Below are 15,000 nucleotides of genomic sequence, written 5' to 3'. Positions count from 1 at the left end.
AACAACCTCTTAATCATTAACTCGCGAAAAAAAAAAAGATCGGCCGTTGGTCGGTCGCTGGTGGCGCGGTTTCTCTCTTCAGGAAAGAGCCGGGTATCCCACAAATACCCTCTGCCTCTCTCTCAGACCTGTTTTGCATTCATCGATCATTTCGAAGTTTCGGGAAAAATGTTAATAGACTTTATTAGACTTTTTCTGTTATACTTTTTTTTTCACTTTTTGAAATTAGGAGCCTGTGTTTGCTGATATTTTTTTTTTTTTGTCGATTGAGGGAAAAAAAAAAGTCTTGAAGTCTGCAGGAAGCGATGTGAAGTTCATTTAGCCCAGAATGGCCTGGATGACAGGATTAATTTTTTTTTTCTATTTTTCTTTTGGGGGTTTGTTAATGTATAATCGATGTGCTGGGGGCGAGGGTGGGGGGTAGGGGCGGGAGTAAGTTAAGAATGGTCTTTGGTTCATAGCTTATGTGAAATTTTTTCTCAACGTTAGGGGGTTTTACACTTAACAGGGGTGGATCCTGGGGAAAATAGGATAACAGTCTTGGTCACATATTAAGGGATTACTCATGAATGGACTTCCTTTGTAAATTTGCCTAAGATACAAACACACCCAGACATTATATATATATATATATATATATATATATATATATATATATATATATATATACATATATATATATGTGTGTGTGAGTTTGTGTGGGTGCGTGCGTGTTTTCAATCCCGCCACTTAAATGTATCCCTTCCCAGCTCAGGCACTGTACGTCACACAAAATATAGTATCATTTCATTCTCTCTCTCTCTCTCTCTCTCTCTCTCTCTCTCTCTCTCTCTCTCTCTCTCTCTCATACTTTGATGTACTACCTTCCGTATACGTAGGTGGGCAACAAAGTCGTGGACTAAAAAGACTTGGAATCACGGAACGCTACTCAAAATACAGCCCCTGTATTGCGTCGCCTTTCTGGAGGCAAAATGGATGAAATTCAACAGATTCTGTGGAATTTCTGTGGTATTCTCTTTTCTTTGGGGGATCCGGCAACTGAATTTCATTTCTGTGACCACAGTTCCGAGAGAGAGAGAGAGAGAGAGAGAGAGAGAGAACAATATTTTTCATAAATACGTAGAAGTCGTAATCTATTTAGTTCTATCTCACGACATAAAGAAGAGATTGAGACACAAAGGTACATTTCAGACATGAGAGAGGAAGAAGAGAGGTAGAAAAAGCAATTTATCTCATATACAACATTCCTAATTTATTCATCCAGATTTTACTACACAAAGAAGACGCAGACACAATAGTTACATTTCAGATAAGAGCAGAGAGAGAGAGAGAGAGAGAGAGAGAGTTAGACTCGAGGTGTCCCGGGTGGGTAGAAAAGGACCTTTTATGTTTATAAATAGAAAAGCCAAGCTACAACCGGCGTAGCCTAACATGAGCCTTATTGAAATGGACCCCAAGAACCAATTTAGCGGTTTGTCATCTAACAAATACCGTCAAAGTTTTTCTCTATAAATATTTGTAGCCACTTCTGTATCCAGATGAGGTCATTGGTTTAATACACCTAAGGAATTCTTTTTCTAGGTCAATTGGGGATGTGAAGCTATTGATTTATTTGTTTTCAGTCGGCTGTCACTCTTTGTGTGTGCGTGTGTGAGTGTGTCTGTGTGTGTGTTGGTTTAAGTGTGTGTGTGTGTGTGTGTGTGTCTGTGATTGTTTCTGTTTGTGTATGTGTGTGGTGTTTATGTTAACATGTGTGTGTGTATGCGTGTGTGAGTGTTTTTGTTTGTGTATGTGCGTCTGTGAGTGTTTCTGTTAGTGTGTGTATGTGTATGTGCGTGTGAGTGTTTCTGTTTGTGCATGTATGGGTTTGTGCGTGTTTGTATTTGTGTGTGTGTTTGTCTGTGAGTGTTTCAGTTTGTGTGTTTGTGTGTGTGAGTGTTTCTGTTTGTGTGTGCGTGTTTCTGTGAGTGCTTCTGTTTGTGTGTGTGTGCGTGCGTGTGTGTAGACTCCAGAATCGTTGTTATTGAGTAAGGATCTTTTATACATTTTTATAGTTCAATTATAAGTCGACATATGCTTTAATCTATGGTTGTAATCTCTGTGCCTTTCTCTAGCCTTCATAAGATATTATTATTATTATTATTATTATTATTATTATTATTATTATTATTATTATTATTATTACAGTTTATGGAAACAATGAAATGCGATTATGTTTGGAATTACAAATATTGAATATATTTGTAATTCAAAATACTATCGATTTTATTTCATTGTTTCCATAAACTGTAATAATAATAATAATAATAATAATAATTACAGGTAGACAACTTTCACCTACCGTCCGTAAGGCAATTAGTCAGTTTCTGAAATTCTCTCTCTCTCTCTCTCTCTCTCTCTCTCTCTCTCTCTCTCTCTCTCTCTCTCTCTCTCTCTCTCTCTCTCTCGTGGTTTTAGAGGCCCCATTCTCACCTCACAAGAGGGAATTATTGGATTCGATCTTATGCGAGGAAGGGACGATCTTGTCTTGGAAACCTTCCCTTTAACTAGGCAATGAATTATGTAACAGGTTGTCAGTCGATTATTGTGAACTGCAGTAAAGGGAATAGAAAGCTTAAGAGAGACAGAATGAGAAAGAACAATGCTACATCAGGATACATGCTAAAAGGCTAAAGGTTTACTGAAGGTGAAAGGATAGCTGAGAGTGCTTTTGGATGGTCTTGTCATGTGGGGAGAATGGATGAGAAGAGGTTGGAAGCGAGACAGTGCGTGCGAGGTGGAGGTGAACGAATGTCAGGGCTTTTGACACACTTTTGGTGAGTCTTCTCTGTCAGTGTATGATGTGGCTAGTGCTGTGCAAATCTGCAGCACAAGGGGTTCATCAAGATTCAGCAGTGTAAGTGTGAATATGACAGTAACTATTGTTCTCTTTCTTCTTTGGGACCAGCCTTTGAAGGAAACAGCTCAAAAGTGTATATATGTATATATATATATATATATATATATATATATATATATATATATATATATATATATACATATATATATAAAATATGTATAAATATATGTATATGCAAATCAAAATATTTGCACACCCCTGCATAATCCAAAGCGAAAAATATGAGAGACACGTGCTATGAATGCCCTGCCAAAATATATACATATATACATATACGCACCACCATTTCATAATTAAAAACTGAGGGGGACCTCGACGAGGTAATCCTCTCCCTCTCCCTCCCTCCCTCCTTCCCCTCACCGAGGAATGGAAGCATTCATCGGATATTCATCGGATATTCCCCGTAAATGGTCGTGTCACGGTCGTGTAATATATGACGTGTGCCAGCTGTAAAAGTCGTGTATATATTTGTTCCGGATGTTGAATAAAACTCCTTCGTCAGCTTTCTCATTAGGAGTTTTTTTTCTTTATGACAGCGTTCTTGTTTGGATGTAGTTTTTTGTTTGTGTGTGTGCGTGGTATTTTTCATTTTGTTTATTGGCTCTTTTCTTCCAGTCTGGGATAGGAAAAGGTGTTCTGTTGTCCCTGGCATCCTAGCACTTTGCTGTGAATATATATATAAGTTAAGTATATCTTAGTTTACCAGACCATAGCTATTATAGCTATCTATATATACTTATTTATATTTAGAACCAGTACCTATATATATAGTATATATATATATATATATATATATATATATATATATATATATATACCATATATATATATAAACACATATATATATACATATCCATATATAAAATACATATATATATATATATGTTCGAACTTTGTCACATACACCATGACTTTTTTATATTCAAAGACATTATACCACAAAAGTGTTAGTCATTCCCGACACATAGTGAACTAGGATAGTGAACGATATTTATGTCTTAATATTTGGGAATATGTACTGTATGCTTATACATACGCACACACACGCATATATACATATCTGTGTATGAAATAGAAAAATTAAATGTATACCTGAACAGCAAATTCTCAGAAATATAATTAAACAATAAACAATATATATATATATATATATATATATATATATATATATATATATATATATATATGTGTGTGTGTGTAAATTTGTGACTCATGGATCGCATATGTATCGTATGTGGAATCCAATTCTTTTTAGAAGACAAAATTTGAATGTAAGTCTCCAACATTAGAAGCTTCCACAATAGAAACTCCAAATTTGTGTAATTTACATATTCAACAAATTTGCTGTTCAGCTACGTTTAATTTGTTATGTTTATATTCCATAATTGTGTGTGTGTATCATTCACGTCATAAATGTATCGCTACGACCAATTCTTTTCGCAAACAAAATTTGCCGATTAGTCTCAACATTTAAAGTCGATGAAACTCCAAATTTGTTTAATTAGATAAAATTAATTATGCATAGTGCCGGTCTGTTTAATAGGTTATGTTTAATTCGTCCCATGTACCAAATTCACGTCAAAATGGAAACGACCATTTTATCCAAACGATATTCCGCCGATTAGAACGCACATAGTCGATGACATGCAAGGGTAATTAGATAAAATCGTAATTATGCATAATTGCCGGTCTGAATGCATAGGTTACCAATTCGTCCCATGTACCAAACCACACGTCACTAGAAAACGCAATTTATACCAGAAGAACCAAACGATATTATTATTATTATTATTATTATTATTATTATTATTATTATTATTATTATTATTCAGAGGATAAACCTCTATTCGTATGGAACAAGCCCACCAAAGGGATCATTGACCTGAAATTCAAGCTTCCCAAGAATATGATGTTCAGTTGAAATAAATAGAAGGTAATAGGAAATAAAGAAAGAAGAGATCAACTATCAAAAAATGAAAAATAAATTAAGGAAAAATAGATTAATAAATACATTAGTTGTGTAAAATTAGGTTGTACTAGGAACAAAGGCCTCTCCTGGCATATAGCCAGCTTAATCTAACAGCAGTAAAACGCTCTGAAACAGCGCTGTAGTTACTTTCAACAGCTCTGCCATAGAGGCAGTTTGACAGTTACAGATTTGAATAAAATGTGAGACCGCTGGTATCTTGCAAGAATTACAAAGATGACCAAACGTGTTTGACAGTCAGTCAGTCAATCAAATATTCATGATGAGATCATCTTTGAACAAAGTTCTTCTCGTCCTCCCAGTTACCCTTGGTTACGTTGACTTGTTTTTAGATATACTGTCGTTAAATGGTCTATCATTAAACATTTTGTCTTTAAACAGTCTGTCATTTGATAGCCTTTCATTAAATATTTTGTCATTAAATATTCTGTCAATAACATTTCGTCATTAATTATTTTGTTATTAAATATTCTGTTATTAAATATTCCATAATTAGATATTCTGTCATTAATAGTCGTCATTAAATATTCTGCCATTAATAGTCGTCATTAAATATTCTTTCATTAGATATTCTGTCATTAAGTAGTCTGCCATTGAATATTCTGTCATCAGATATTCTGCCATTAAACAGTCGTCATTAAATATTCTGTCACCGAATAGCCTGTCATTAAATAGTCTGACATTAAATATTTTGTCTTCAAATGTTTTATCTTTAAATATTCTGTAGCACTTCGTCAAATCCGTGCCATCTCTGTGGTTACTGGGCAGAAAACATCGCGGTCCATTTACATGAAAACCGAGTGATTTGAAATAGCTCGCTTTGCCGCCATCGGTTATAGGATGTGTGTTTGTGTGTGTTTTTTCCACAAACAAAGGCCTTTGAAACAACACTTACTGTGTTGTGCAATTGTGGTTTTTTTTATCTTTTGAAATGAAAACATGTACAGCTGCCCTTCATTCCAGGGAGTGGTTGCTTCTTGTGCTTTTACTGAAGTTATATTCTCGTACGTGGTTCAGGCTAATTTATCCAAGTCAGGTTAGCATGAAATGAAAATTTCACCATCTCTTAAACTAAGTAACCTGTATGTTTAAAATTTAAACGAACTTCGTAGAGGTAGCTAATAAAAGATAGATCGTTTATTTCAGTTTTGGTAGAAAATTCTGAGAATATTTAGCAGTTCATCACCGAAATGTATACATTTTGCTCACAAGGCCTCAATATTTCCTCGCACCGAGGTTACATGGGTCGTTTTCTGGTGTGGAATCTGCGGTAAAGGGCAAAGTATCTACCTTAGAAAATAAAAAGCAAATAAAAAATAAATCACGTTTCATGTCCACTATTAACTGCAATCAGTATTACGTGAGAGACAGTTCCTTCAGTCTCCAAAAATTAACGTTATAATTCTCTTTTGTTTGGCTAACCGGCTAACCACTATCTTAATGAAAATTCATTGTATACAATCCTCTTATGTTTAGTTGATCACCATCTTTATCGAAATTCCTTGTATACAATTCCCTAATGTTTTGCTAATCGCTGTCTTTATCAAAATTCCTTTTATACAGTTCTCTAATGTTTGGCTATTCACTATCTTTAGGAAAATTCATTGTATATAATCCTCTTATGTTTGGCTAATCACTGTCTTTATGAAAATTCATTGTATACAATTCTCATATGTCTAGCTAATCACTATTTTTATCTACATTTGTTGCGTACGGGTCTCTTATGTTTGGCTAATCATTATTTTCAAGAAAATTCATCTGGGAAAACCAGGAATAATGCCAAGCACCCTTTATGAACAAATAACCACTGGGGCTGAATTGAGGCCTCAACGCAAAATCATAATATACTGGAGAGTTAGAGATATGAGCCTTCCACCGCTCCTGGCTGCAACAGGTCATTTCATCCTCAAGAGGTAACAATAAGTAAACATCCTCAAGCATTAGACTCTAAAGCACCTGAAGATACCACTTCATAATCCATCTAGGCAGCAACTTGATTTATCCCAAATCAACTGCCTATATTTGGCGGAACTGCGGAGAGACAGCGGTTATAAGTGATAGCAGTTGGTTATGAAGAAGGACAACAACAACCATTCGATCCTTCAGAGAATACTAAGAAGCGCACACGCCGTGATCACTAAGGCCCGATGGAGGCATTCAGATAAATTAAATTCGTGTATTTTACTAATTTCTTTATATTTGTATCCGTTGAATTATTGATTTATTAATTCATCTTTGTTTTCTTTACTAATAATTGATCTCTTTTTCTCTGTATTTATTATTATCTTCTGCATCGTCTTCCAAATGAACACCATATTCCTTGGAAGCTCGAATTTCAAGTCAGTGGCCCCTTATATGCTTGTTCCGTATGGATAGGATTTTTCGCTTCTGAATAATAATAATAATAATAATAATAATAATAATAATAATAATAGTAATAATAATAATAATAATAATAATAATAATAATAATAATAATAAACAAATGAAGTGAGAGACTCTTTTTTAATAATAATAATAATAAGATAATAATATTAATAAAATATATGAAAGACACAGACCCCTATTTTTAATAAAAAATAATAATAACTAATAATAATAATAATAAAATAATAATAATAAGAACCTTGTTTTTAATAATAATAATAATACCCAACAACACTTCTGCTCTCAAGGTCAACACCGTAACAACCTCAGGTGTCCAGGGTCAACGCACTGGGAATGGTGCCACGTCAACCGGATCCCTTTACCTGGCACTTCAAATTGTGGCACTCTCTATAAATCAATCTCGGTCCGTCTTGAAAAAACTTTGGAATTGGCACTCCCACTTGCATTGTTTATTGATTTAGGACTCACTTTGTTCTCGATGAACTCCAGGGATGGGGAAGAGTGATTCCCTACGCGATGATGATAACAATAATAATAATAATAATAATAATAATAATAATAATAATAATAATAATAATAATAATAATATTATTATTATTATTATTATTGTTATTATTATTTTTTTTAAGAAATTTCTACTGCCCTTTTTTTATGTTCCATACAGGCACGAGTAACGTTCCTGTATAACTGCTTACCACATCAGAAATAAAACAGTTTTCCGAAAGATTAAACTTAAGCACTTTATCGTGAAATGAAGCTTGGGAGAAATATGTAGTTCTGGTTACTGGTGTTGCCGTCGATTTCTTATCAAAAGTTGAAATATAACTGAGGACTTTTTTTATGCAGAGACAACTGATTGTAGTTTATTTTTTCTTTTTTTGTAAAGGGACCTTCTTTTACATGACTGGCAGTCAGGATATTTCTTTGAAATGATTGGCAGTTAGGAAGATTTCATTTTTCATGATTGTCAGTCAAAAAAAACTGTCATTACGTAATTGTTAGTCTGGAAAGTTCTTTCACATGATTGACAGGTAGGAAACTTTTATTGTTTATGATTGGCAGTCAGGAAACTTTTTTCTGCATGACTGGCGTTCGGGAAAGGTCTCTTACATGACTGGCAATCAGGAAACTTGTTTTGCACGATTGGTAGTTAGGATAAGTGGTAACCTCAGTCACACTAACGTGGATTGGTTCGAATCCTACCACGTTCTTCATCCGTCTGTCCATTTATTTATCTCTCTGTCTCTCTCTCTCTCTCTCTCTCTCTCTCTCTCTCTCTCTCTCTCTCATACACACACACATATATACATAAGATACTGTATATGCATGCATGTATATGTATATATATATATATATATATATATATATATATATATATATATATATATATATATATATATATATATATTGAAAGTGAGGAAGAGACAGAGATATATTGTGCATTTGTAAATACAATCTTGCAACGATACCTATGTGCTACCGTTCGGATACGCCGAAATCGCCATAGGATTTAGAAAAGCTTTTATTTCAAACATTTTATTGGACGCAGGTTAAATCTAGTATGCATTATTGGCTTTTATTTTTCGGAACGTTTTCACTTTTCCCTCGGAATTCCAGGTGATTCGGAATTTTGGATTTATTGAAAATGATATCACGGTTAATTTTGACCATACGTTCGTTTCAAACCGGACGAAATAAATGTATATGAAGAGGGAAAGTCATGGCAAAGGGGAACAGAGGAATGTTGAGTGAAAGTAGAAGTGAGTAAAAGTAAATAAGAGGAAGATAAAAATATAGCCCTTGAAATAAGAATATAAAAGTTGGTGCAATGTTTTGCTTTGGGCCTTTGTGTTGTGGGTATTCTTAGTCTTGGGAATAGTTCCCCGAGCTTACTCTTGGCTGAAAGAATGAGTGCAGAGTTATTTTAACACTTTATGAAAGTAATAATTTTCCTTTCCCTGTTTCATGATAATAATTTTACTCTCTCTCTCTCTCTCTCTCTCTCTCTCTCTCTCTCTCATTCTCTAAAAAGCACTGTGACTTTTTCTAGAATCAAATCTTTGGCTTCTTTATGACATGGAAATCAGTGACTTCTTTCTCTCTCTCTCTTTATTCCTCTCTCTCTCTCTCTCTCTCTCTCTCTCTTAAGCACTGTGACGTCTTTTTCTAGAATCCAGTCTGTGGCTTCTTTATGGCAAGAAAAATATTTATTGTTAAGACCTAGAAGGGCCAGCTACCCAAAATGGAATATAGGTGCACAAAAGCGTTATATAACAGATTTATACTAATGGCGAGAGTCCAGTAAATTCAGCTTACCAAGAAATGGACGGTTGGCACCTTCTGAAGCCACTCTCTCAAAGAGGAGAAGTTGTATAGGCGAAAATTTATATAGGCCTATATTGGTAACTGCCAACTGAACTCGATAATTTGGTGGCGTGTATCCCTGGGTTCAAAAGATGCATAAATGAAACCCGTATCCCTTTGATAAAACACGTATGGAAATGAAAGGTAATCATTATCGGAGTTCCCTGTCGTTTGGTTAGCAGATTTAAACGCGAGTTGGCCTGGTGAAAACGTCGATAGATGACTACCATTAGTTACTAGATACTTTAGGCCTACACAGCTCCTTGCCGTCATCTTGGTAAATGATCCATTCCGCCTGAGTGGAAGATGAGAAGTATTTCCTTTCCTTCTCATCCTTATCCTCGCCTTGAGTCGCAGACTTTACTTATAATTTTCCATCCTTCTACTTTCGTCTTCTTCCACACGATCCTTCAGATCGGCTAGGATTCCCTGACACAGCAAAACCGACGTCCTTCCTTATCCTACATCTCCCATCAACCCAGACACAATCATTCCTTTATATCTTCGTCATTTTTGTACACCCTTTCCTTTCACTTTAGTTTCACGAGTGCAATAACTCCAAACTTTTATGTCTAAGATAATTCTATTGTCTTACATTATTTTCATCCAATCTGTAACATACTCAGGGGCATTCAGGATTCTAGGCTCGAGATCCTACTCTCCTTGGCTAAGGTATTACAGGATACTGGATATGAATCCCTTGGCTAAAGCCGTTTGGGGATTTTTATACAATGCTGATTGATGAGAATGATGATGTTTAATTTGTTGGCACCCTATAGGATTATTTAAAGGTTCGTGCGCAGTTTTGGGCACATAGCCTACCCTAGGAGCAAAAAAAAAAAAACAATTGATTAAGTGCTCCTCTGTCTTTGTACAGAGTGCAATAATGTCCGAAGTAAATCAAATGACACATGAACACTCTGACTACATATATATATATATATATATATATATATATATATATATATATATATGTATATATATATATATATATATATATATATGTGTGTGTGTGTGTGTGTGTGTGTGTGTGTGTATGTGTGTATCCACTTCAAGAAAAATAATAAATGAAATGTGTTGCCTTGTGAAAGAAAATAAAGCAAAGATACAATGATCTTAAGAACACGTTTTCCTTCAGAGCTGACGTCAATGTCAAGAGCTTTCTCGTTGTGCAAGGCTTAGTAATTATCGGTTTCAACATTAATGCTTTGACATGTTCCTTCTCTTGTTCTCTCTTTTCAAAGTCTGTTTTTTTAATCTTGTGTAGGATTAAGACTGATTGGTGAGTTCATGGGCTGATCATGAATAATGATAATAATAATAATAATAATAATAATAATAATAATAATAATAATAATAATAATAATAATAGTCATTTCATCAGCTCTATGACAGGTTTCACGCGTCATGAAAAATGATAATGATAATTGTGTATAATAATAATGATAATGGTACTTTTGAGAATGATAATAAAAATAACATGCTGAAATCTACCTAAATTCAATATTGTGAGTTATAATAATAATAATAATAATAATAATAATAATAATAATAATAATAATAATAATAATAATGGTCATTTCATTAGCTCTATGACAGTTTTCACGCGTCATGAAAAATGATAACTATAATTGTGTATAATAATAATGATACTTTTGAGAATGATAATAAAAATAACATGCTGAAATCTACCTAAATTCAATATCGTGAGTTATAATAATAATAATAATAATAATAATAATAATAATAATAATAATAATAATAATAATAACAGGCTGAAATCAACGTACATTCAACAATGCCACTTACCCTAAAATTTCTCCCAGTCGACGTTGAAACTTCTTGCGAGAAGGTACCCCAAAAATGGCCCAAAAGTGGCCACCCCCAAAAAAAAGAGGACGTCCGGCAATGCGTATAAGTGGCGCAACTCACTCCCAAAAGATGGCGTTGGCTGTCATTATAACGGTGGCTCTGACAATTAGGCTTTGATTCGCCGAAACTGGGTCTTCTCAGGGCTGCAGTCGACTCTTGTAGCCGTGGCGAGGATTTTCCGTGTCTCTCCCAATTGCTTTCGGTTAAGGGCACACAAAAGAAGGCGCGACTGTCGACTGTTACTGTCGCTTTTGTTTGTTTGCTTGCTTGCGTCTGGGGAGATGTCTCTCTCTCTCTCTCTCTCTCTCAGAGTAGTCATCAGAATCATATTATCTCATTTATTTTGTCTTTCCCTCTCTAAGAAATATCGAACTGTTGTATTTCGTCTCTCTCTCTCTCTCTCTCTCTCTCTCTCTCTCTCTCTCTCTCAAGTAGTCACTAGAATCATATTATCTCATGCCCTCTATTTTCTCTCTCTCTCTCTCTCTCTCAAGTCATCAGAATCATGCTATCTCTTTTTCCAAGGACAAATCACAAATAAAATGTGCCAATCTCTCTCTTTCTCTCTCTCTCCTCTCTCTCTCTCTCTCTCTCTCTCTCTCTCTCTCTCTCTCTCTCTCTCTTGATCCCAGACTTTTGTCAAGTTGTTACGGTGAGGCAGGAAGAATGTATGATGTATAAGCGCAACACATTAGTTTGTTAGCATACAATTAAGGCCCGGGGGAGGGGCACCAGTACCCAGATACCAACCTGGCCTATGCCAGCCCCCGCCCCCACCCCTACCCCATTCACAACCTCTTTTCACGAAAGCGGCGACTTTGAACCTTCGTTGTACCAGGCCTTAATATTCTTTCAGCCAGGACAGAATAGAGCAAACTTTATTTTCGCAACCACTGCTTCGTATTCACTAAGATCAGCACTGTCGTCTCCCACCTGGCCTCGTAACAAACTCGTATAACTTCATATTCGCTTCTTAAAAAAAGAGAGAGAAAAAAAAAACAGAGTAACAAGTCCTATGTGGGTACGCTTATTGTCTTGTTTACACGTCAAAAACACTGCATATATATATATATATATATATATATATATATTCTTGTTTTGAAATCAATCCTATTCAAAACACTCGTTGTTTTTTCTTCTCTCGCTCTTCAGAATTTTAGTGGAAGGATAAAGTTCAACAGGATGTGACATAGAGAGAGAGAGAGAGAGAGAGAGAGAGAGAGAGAGAGAGAGAGAGTTAATCTTTTTTTGTTTTTTGATACTGACGACAACAGCGCCAGACCCACGCCGAGACGACGCGCCGTCGCAGGTCCTCACTCACCGGCTGCTCAAGCGGCACTGAATGGCACTGGGCGAGATTGTGCGTGTGGAATTGTGTGTTTGTGTGTGTGTGTGTACGTGTGTGCGTGCGTGTGTTTATTTGTCTATGCTGTGTTGTTGGTACAGAGGCACCAGTCCCACGCATCTGAAATACAGTTTACAGAGGGGATATCATTCTCTCTCTCTCTCTCTCTCTCTCTCTCTCTCTCTCTCTCTCTCTCTCTCTCTCTCCGTGTGCGTCACGTAGCAGATACGATCCTTAAAGGTTACGCAGCCTTTACATATATATCTTGCTCCAGCGACGATCCACAGTTGGTTTCGGCCACCGGGATACCTGCGGGAGGAGGCACAGTAGGTCCCCCACCTGCTCTTTCCCTTCCGATACCTCCCTCACCTGTCTCCGAATATTCTTCCACATTACAAAAGGAAAACGTTATGACCTGAAACAGGTGGATCTCTCTCTCTCTCTCTCTCTCTCTCTCTCTCTCTCTCTCAAATCATTTTATGTATTTTTTTTTTTTTGGTCAGTTTCCAGAAACTTTTGGAACGTGTTTTAGAATCTCATCTCGTTAGCGAAAGGGCCGAGATCGAGCCTACGGAGGGGAATCATCTTCGATCTAGTTTCATGAAGTGTCCACTGCGCCTCTGTTGATGTACTTGGTGAATTATTCACCTGGTGATTGTTCAGCTGTGATGGGTCGCAGTCATGGTAGACATGTGCTTAGGGTTAGCAATCTCTGGAGCCAGTACACTGAAATAAACATTATGGAAGTTGATCACGAAGACAATCAACTGATGATGGTCAGTTTAACCATGATTGTTAAACAAAAAAAATGTTTTAAAGGTCAAGGTCACAGGGCACTACTGACATTTAATTAGAGAACTATATTAAAGATACTAATAACAAGTCTCAAGACCCAATTAGCGCTAATCCAACACCTCTAAATGCATAGCAAGTTTTACTGAAAATATTCTGATCGCGAAATATCAGAAAACTAACAAAATAACAAAGAATATCATTTAACTCTAAGAATCTAGAAATGTGTCGTGACCACTACAATATGAATCAAGGGTTGGAAGGATTGCACAGGATTGGCTAATGAGCTAAACTCGGATTTATTAAAGTTTAACCTCATAACCTACTGACTGCACCAGTTTACTGACCCACTGTAGATCTGTGTTAAGGCTGACAGTTACTTCATCAGGGGGAAACTCTACTGCAGGAATAGTTATTCAATGTCCCTGTTGTGAATTCAGTAGCTGGTGATCGGTAGACTGTTGTGGATCGTACCTAAATGGTTACATGTGCAGAAAGAGAAGGAGAAAAATGAGAAAAGGGAGAAAAGAACCGCTGTTCCTCGATTCTTCAATGTTCTCACTTTACTGAGAGGGTCGTTTTGGTAAATATACCACACAGCCTGTTTAGGCCTAAGTCCACCCATGTCCACCCTTATTTGTGACGTCGAATGAGGGAATAGATGGAAATCGTTAGAGAGAGAGAGAGAGAGGAAGAGATAGAGAACGACTAAATTTGCTTAAACAGATGAGAGTGCTTATGGTGGAATCTGGGATGGGTCAATAGGGGTGAGCACTGTTGGCAAATGGCCTTAAACTGAGAGAGAGAGAGAGAGAGAGAGAGAGAGAGAGAGAGAGAGAGAGAGAGAGAGAAAAGCGTCAAGACGTATCGATTTATTGGAGTGGACAGCAAGTACGCCCTGTTCCTTAATATTTGAATTATATAATGCTTATTCCAGCACCTACGTATTGAAGAATTAACTGTTGGTTCTTTTTCATTTCTTTTACAAATACAATTATCGATAGTTTAGATTTTGCAAGCAAGGTCGCTTCTCAAAAAGTTCCTGATGCTGTGACCTGTCGGGTCAAAGGTCATTATAAAATCCATATGTTAGTGGTGGTTCCTAAATAGATATTTCGGGTTTCGAAATCAGTAAGCCAGTGGTCAAGTTGAACTGCTTTTTAACAATATTCGAGGTGTTACGTCCCAGTTAAGCAGCATCTAAAATACTTTTCTTCTTCTTCTTCTTCTTCTTCTTCTTCTTCTTCTTCTTCTTCTTCTTCTTCTTCTTCTTCTATCTGTTATCCTTCTTCTTCTTCTTCTGTTATCCTCTTTCTTCTTCTTTTCCTTCTTCTCCTGTAATCCTTCTTCTTAT

General features: G+C 36.0%; 2 protein-coding genes across 13 annotated transcripts in view; one reads left to right on the top strand and one right to left on the bottom strand.

Moving 5' to 3' along the window:
• The window catches only part of LOC136840024 (uncharacterized), a 168,353-nt gene extending 155,493 nt beyond the window's left edge, over positions 1-12,860 (bottom strand). For 2 of the 9 annotated variants that reach the window (XM_067106317.1, XM_067106324.1), the window contains exon 1: positions 12,776-12,860. The gene's annotated coding sequence lies outside the window, so the exon portion shown is untranslated. Of the gene's footprint in view, positions 1-11,446; positions 11,911-12,775 lie in introns of those variants that run through there. The other 7 variants (XM_067106323.1, XM_067106325.1, XM_067106322.1 and 4 more) reach the window with 5 other exon arrangements.
• The window catches only part of LOC136840030 (uncharacterized), a 318,614-nt gene that overhangs the window by 250,714 nt on the left and 52,900 nt on the right, over positions 1-15,000 (top strand). The gene's annotated exons all lie outside the window — the stretch shown is intronic.

This window comes from Macrobrachium rosenbergii, chromosome 7 (assembly GCF_040412425.1).
Source record: "Macrobrachium rosenbergii isolate ZJJX-2024 chromosome 7, ASM4041242v1, whole genome shotgun sequence".
Lineage (NCBI taxonomy): Eukaryota > Metazoa > Arthropoda > Malacostraca > Decapoda > Palaemonidae > Macrobrachium > Macrobrachium rosenbergii.
The sequence above is the reverse complement of the archived record's forward strand: the minus strand, read 5'-3'. Positions and strand labels throughout refer to the sequence as shown.